Raw genomic sequence first — 6,807 nt, 5'->3', positions numbered from 1 at the left:
CAGCTTAGAGCCAAATGTGATTTTAGTATTTAAGTATTTATTTTTGGAACAACCGTGGTCCCTAATTCAAGCTAACAACTTCATCTAGCACTCAACAAAACAGTGATGTGTTCCAACATTGCAGGAAAAAAAATTGGCAGTTTTGGGCTTGTGAACTGGTGTATCTGTCTACTATGCTTTATAGGTGATTTATGGAATTTTCAAGAATAATTTTAGCAACACTCAGGTTTTGCCTTATGTGCTGTGATAGCCTGCCTCCAAAAAGGCTCCCAGTGATCCTCTTCTTCTGCTATTCAGGCCCCTTATGTAGTCCCCTTGTACCTTGCAGCAGAGTTGGTCTGTGAGACCAATAGAGTATGCAGTAGTGATGGTATGTCACTTCTGAGATTAGGCTATAAAAGACTGCATCTTCTGTTTGGGGTGAGTTCTGTCTGTCTGTCTCTCTTGGATCACTTGCCTGTGGGAAGCCAGCTGCCTCATCATGAGCAGCCATAGGAAAAGGCCTAACACGCAAAGAACCAAGGCTTCTGGCCAGCAGCCACAGGAATGAGCTTTGGAGTGGGTCCTTTAGCCCCAGTCAGGGCTCCATTGACTGCAGTCCTGTTGACGACCTTGACTATAGCCTTGTGAGAGACCGTGAGCTGGAGGCACTCAACTAAACTGCTTCCCAACCCACAGGAACTGAGATAATGTTTGTAGTTTTTTTTTTAAAAGATGACCGGTAAGGGGATCTTAACCCTTGACTTGGTGTTGTCAGCACCACGCTCAGCCAGTGAGCTAACTGGCCATCCCTATGTGGGATCCGAACCCATGGCCTTGGTGTTATCAGCACTGCACTCTCCCGAGTGAGCCACGGGCCGGCCCTGTAGTTTTAAGTCGCTAAATTGTGAGGTAATTTGTTTTGCAGTAGATAACGAATACACATACTGTTTACATCTTTTCATTTTTAATTTTATTATGCAAAATTCAAACATATTCAAGACCAGAGAAGAGTGTAATGAGCCCCCATGAACCTCTCACCCAGGTTCAACATGTTCTAACACACAGCCAGTCACCTATACTTCCATCCACTTCTCTTCCCCCTGGATTATTTTGAAGCAAATCCCAGCCAGATATCATATACTCTCATCAGCAAATATTTCAGTATTTATCTTTAAAACATAAGTACCCTTAGAAAAACAGTAACCTTATTACCAATATCACATCTGTGGTAGACCGACTGTTAAGGTGACCCCACAACTCCTGCCTCCTAGTGTTCATTCTCTCGTGTAATCGCCTCCCCTTGAGTGTGACTTGCTTCTAACCAATAAAGCACAACAAAGATGATGGAATGTATGTTATTACGTATGTGTATTATGTGATTATACATAAGAAATACATATGATAAACATAAGATTGTAGCACAGTCTTGCTGGAGTCTTTCTCCCTTGCTGGCTTTGAAGAAGCAAGGTACCATGATGGGGAACCCAAAAGGAACTGAGAGTGGCCTGTAGAATCTGAGGGCAGCCTCTAGCCAATTAGCCAGCAAGAAAACGAGGCCCTCAGACCTACAAGAGTGAGGAGTTGAATTCTGCCAATAACTGAGTGAATTTGGAAGCAGATCTTTCCCCAGCTGTGCATTCATGTGAGACTGAGACCATAGCCCTAGCCAACACCTTGACTGCAGCCTTGCAGAGGAGCCAGTGGTACCTGGACTCTTGACCACAGAAACTGTGAAATGATTAATGTGTGTTGTGTTCAAACAAGATCAGGTACGGTCAGGGTGGTATGGCCGAAGACAAATGTGTGTTATTTTCAGCCACAAAGTTAGTGGTGATATTGGTATGCAGCAATAGAAAATGAATAAAACATCCAAAAAACTAGAAGCAATTACTTAATATTATTGGATATCCAGTTAATTTCCTTATATCCCTGATTGCCTTATACATTTTTGTACACTATTTTTGTAAGACACACTGACTCTGGCCTGCACCCATGTGAGATCTGAATTCATCCTATGTAACCTGCCTCATAGCATGGCCTGGATTATTCTTTCCATGGCTCAGCCTCTCTCTCAGGTCGGCCCTGCCTGAGCCCTGCCAAATCTTGTCTCCCTAAGCAAGCTTTCCCAGGGCCTCCATGCTGACCAGCCCTGTCTTTCCACGTGGATCAGATTATAATCAAGCCATTCTGTTCCTTTAATACCACTGCACATTGCCAAATGTCCTGGGGTGGGAGAAGCGTGCAAAAATCCCATCACCCTGTTGAGAACCACTACTTTAAGTTGACCTTACTTTTCTCTTCTTTGACTTGTTATGTTTGTTTTGTGTTTTATCTCCCAGAGGTGGATTATTTTCCTCTTTCTGAGTTCTTTTCTGGGTAGGGATCTCCCCTGCTGTCACTTCCTGTATTCTGCAATTTAGGTGCCCAACTGGGATCTGAATTCATAGCCTGTGGGCCAGATCTCCTGTTAAGCAATCTTGCATGGTTGGTAAAAAGCCATGTAATATATCTGCTGTCTCCTATTATAAGACACCCTACTAGAAGCCGGCAGGGTGGAGAGCTGTGGGGCAGGCTGCAAAAGAGATTAGAGAGGGAGCTTATGGAGCTCTCAAGGGACTCACTCGAACCAGGGAGACCAGGCTCATCCTTTTGTGAAAAGATAATGAGCACTTGTGCTGGTCTGTGATTAGGGCCTACATATGGCACAGACGCTGAGTGGTATTGCATTGTCATGGGAATGTTCAAGGACAGGGTTTGGAAAGACTGGGGCATGAGCAAAGAGTCAGACGAATGCATGGGGCCTGTGTGGGTTTTGTCTAGATTTTTTACATCTAAGAAAGGAGTTGTTAAGGTTTTGTGGGAGCAGAGAGAAATAAAAAATAATTCTTGAACAACAATCCAGCTGAATAGACAAGGACAGATAAATAATACTAAAAGTTATTCTTATTGGTGTTTTGTTTTTTTTTAAGTTTAACTATTAAAATCTGTAGAAAGGACTTAGGAATCATAGCAATCATGAGTCATTCCCAGTGTATGAGAAAGAGTAGAACTGCGGTTCTCCAATTGTGTTCCCCAGCCATCAGTATCAGTACCACCTGGGAGCTTGTTAGAAATGCAATTTCACAGGCCCTATACCAGACCAACGGAATCAGAAGCTCTGGGAATAGGGCCCAGCAGCCTGGGTTTTAACAAGACCTCCAGGTGATTCTGGTGTATGCTTAAATTTGAGAACCACTCGGTGTTCAGGCGTCCAGATTTAGCCACCATTTTTTTTTTCACTCCCAAGTGACAAGTGCCTATGCAGCTCGATAACTTTTAAATGTGCATTGCCTCAAAATCTCCCAGACTATACAAATATACTTGCTGCTTAGTGCACTTTTGGAGAAGCTTTGTTTTTTTATTTTTTTATAAGCTTCCAGTTTTGTTCAGCATAGAAAAATTAGCTGTGCTCAGGTGGGAGCTGTTCAGTAATGTGTTGGTAATAAACAGATTAGTTAATCAGCCATGATTTATTAATGATGAATTAATTATACCTGATCGTGCAGTTCTGCTAGCTAAATGGAGCTTTAGAGTTATTTTATTAATCATCACAGTGCTAACTGCAGACACTTACAGAAGGATCACTAATTAAACAGGCAAACCATATGCAGAACAAGTTGGGCTGCTGAGACCTGCAAGAATAAGATATTCTCATTTTTAGGGGAGCCAAAACAAACTTTATTTTATGCAATATTAGGGAGTTGCCTTGGCAATGTTAATTAATCACTGCACATTAATATTGATCTTTTCTAGCAGGAATTTATACTTACATCAGAATGCATATAGCACTCTAGTGAGATTCTGTTAAAGGAGAAATCTAATTCAATCACATTTTCTGTTTTACACACATGCAAATGGCTGTAACAAAGACCATTGATCAATAGGCTAGGACTTAGAGAAGAAAGTTAAAATCTCATGCCAGACCTTTGTACTATACATAGAGTTTCAGGTGAGGGGGAGATTGTGAACTCCTGGAGATCAGGAACAATGACAGGATTTATCACCTTGTGCTGTTGGAGCAGAGAAAGAAATGAGACCATCCGGTTGAAGAGGCATTAGGTAAACTCAAGGATAGCTCAATAACAGGGAAAGTGTTTTCAAATTTTAGCTCAAGATAGATTAAAGGCAGTTCATGATATTGTTATGAGCATTTGCTGTTTGGGGATATTTAGCATCCAGACACCATTGTCCTGGCACCTTGAATTGGGAAATTCTCATTACGAATAGTCTGAGGAGGTATTGCCCAACTTACACCATGGAATCCAGAGTGGTCAGATGCTACCTCTCCCTGAAAATCAGGGGGTGGGCATGCTACTCAGGCTCAACCAAATCGGAATCGTTTTCCTGGGAATTTGGATCCTGAACAAGGGAAGCAGTACTGTGGAGGTGGCTGGGGACCTCGGTGCCTGCAGTGGCAGTTCCATGAGCTAACCTAGGATTCTAACAGTTGAAGAAGTTGCACAGAATAATGGCTGCAGAAAGAATATTTAATTTTGGTCCAGTAGGTAATGGAATCGAGTCTGTATTGTGTGAACATATGATAAATATGTGATGATGAGGATGGTGATGACAAAATTCAAGGTTGTCTTGATTTTTTTGGAGTGCCCTGTCCTGCACATTCCCCAGCCTGTTTATTGGTTTAGGAATGAGCATGTGATACAACTCTGGCCCATGAGACAGAAGGGTAAGTTTTCAGTCCAACGAGCCATATGAGGAACAGTGACTCGGGATGGGGTGAACCGGCAGTTGGCATGCATGGGTTACCTAATTCCCCAGTTTTTGGTATGGCATCCCTCCCTCATCTGTGCTTGCTGCTCCACGTCCAGAGGTCTTGTTTTAGGTTTTCCAAAGAAAAACCTCCAGTTTTTCCCAGAGTAGGGCAAGGGAATTGCCCAATGTGTGAAAATGGGCACATGTGTATATATGTAGTTTAACATAAGTATGCAATGTCTATCTACCATCCAGATCTAGATACAGAATGCTCCCATCAACCCAGAAGATTCCCTCATGCCCTTTCTCAGTAACAAAACAAAACAACTCTCCATTTCTCACTTCCTAAAAGAATCGCTATTCTAAGACTTCTATCACCACAAATTAGTTGCCTATTCTTCGGATTTTATAAATAGAATCATACAGCATATATTGTTTGATCTGTGGCTTCTTTCATGTAACATAATGTTTTTGAGATTTATACATGATGTTGAGTTCATTCTTTTCTATTGCTGCACAACATTCCACTGTGTAACTCTATTACAATTGTACTTCTTTTGGTGATCATTTGGGTTGTATCAAATTTTTGGTTATGAGTAAAACTGGTATGACATTCTTGTACATGTATTTTGGTAGGCATATGTATTTATTGACTTTGTATAGCATACCTAGGATTATAATTGCTGAGTAATAGGTTTAGCATACGTTTAACTTGGATACTGCCAGATGGTTTTCTAAGTAGTTGAATGAATTTACACTTTTCGCCAGTAATGTATGAGTTCTACTTGCTCCACATCTTCACTAACATTTGATAGTGTCAGTCTTTATAATTTTAATCATCCTGGGAGAGTGTGTAGGTCTATCTCATTATGGTTTTAACTCACATATCCTCATGAGTACTGGTCTTGAGCAACCTTGTCATAGGTTTATGACATTTGGACATCTTCTTTTGTAAAAGTGCCTATTCAAGTTTTTGTCCACTTCTTAATTGAGTAGTCTTTTTTTTTTATTGATTTGTAGGGATTCTTTATGTATTTTAGATATGAATCCTTTGTCAGATGTATATATTGTATATGTATATCTCCAGTCTGTGGCATGCTTATTTACTATTTTTTCTAAAATTCAATTTTATTTATGTTTATTTTTGTGGGGTACAGTGTTATTGTTTCAATACAGGCATATCCTGCACAATGACGAGNAAAATCTAAGCAGAAATTTGGTGAAGGACATGAGCAGATAAGTCACACACCCCAAAGAAACGCACATGGTTAATAAGTACATTCTAGGATCTGGTTGTGGGTAGGGTTGGCGCTAAGGACCATGGCCCCTGTCTCAGGACCCCCCAGGCATCGGGTTGGCTCTGTTACTGGCCTGTATGTGCAGTGGTGGAGGTAGGGCTGAGGCTTACGGCCCCTGTCTCTGAGGACCCCGTTATTTACTTTCTAAATGATATTTTTGAATAACAGAAATTCATTTTTATAAAGCCTGATTAATCAATTATATCTTTTATGGCTAATCCTTTTTGTGTTCAGTTTAAGAAATCTTTGCCTACCCCAAGAATAGGTTTCCCCCTATTTTTCTTTTAGACATTTGATTATTTTACTTTTTTATATAGATCTATGATCTACCTCAAATTAATTTTTATGTATGGTCTGTGGTAGGGGTCAAGGTTTATTCTTTTCCGTACAGATAATCAATTGCTCTGGCATCAGATACTGAAAAGAACCACTTTCCCTACTGAGTTGCAGTAATGCCCTTATCTTAGATCAAGTGACTGCATTTGTATACGTCTTTTTCTGTACTTTCTATTCTGTTTCACTGGCCTGTTTATCTTTGCACCAACACAGTCTTAATTACTGTAACTTTGTAGTCAATTTTAATATCTGAAAGTGTAAGTTGGTCAACGCTTGATAAGTCTTCAAAATCCTGCTGGGAATTTGACTGGGACTGCATTGAATATGTAGATCAATTTGGGGAGAGCTGATATCTTGATATTTAGCCTTCCAAGCAATGAACATGGATTATCCTTCTATATATGTAAGTTTTCTTCCATTTCTTTTAGCAATATTTTGCAAT

The sequence above is a fragment of the Galeopterus variegatus genome, unplaced genomic scaffold, assembly GCF_000696425.1.
Source record: "Galeopterus variegatus unplaced genomic scaffold, G_variegatus-3.0.2 Scaffold293, whole genome shotgun sequence".
Lineage (NCBI taxonomy): Eukaryota > Metazoa > Chordata > Mammalia > Dermoptera > Cynocephalidae > Galeopterus > Galeopterus variegatus.
The sequence above is the reverse complement of the archived record's forward strand: the minus strand, read 5'-3'. Positions refer to the sequence as shown.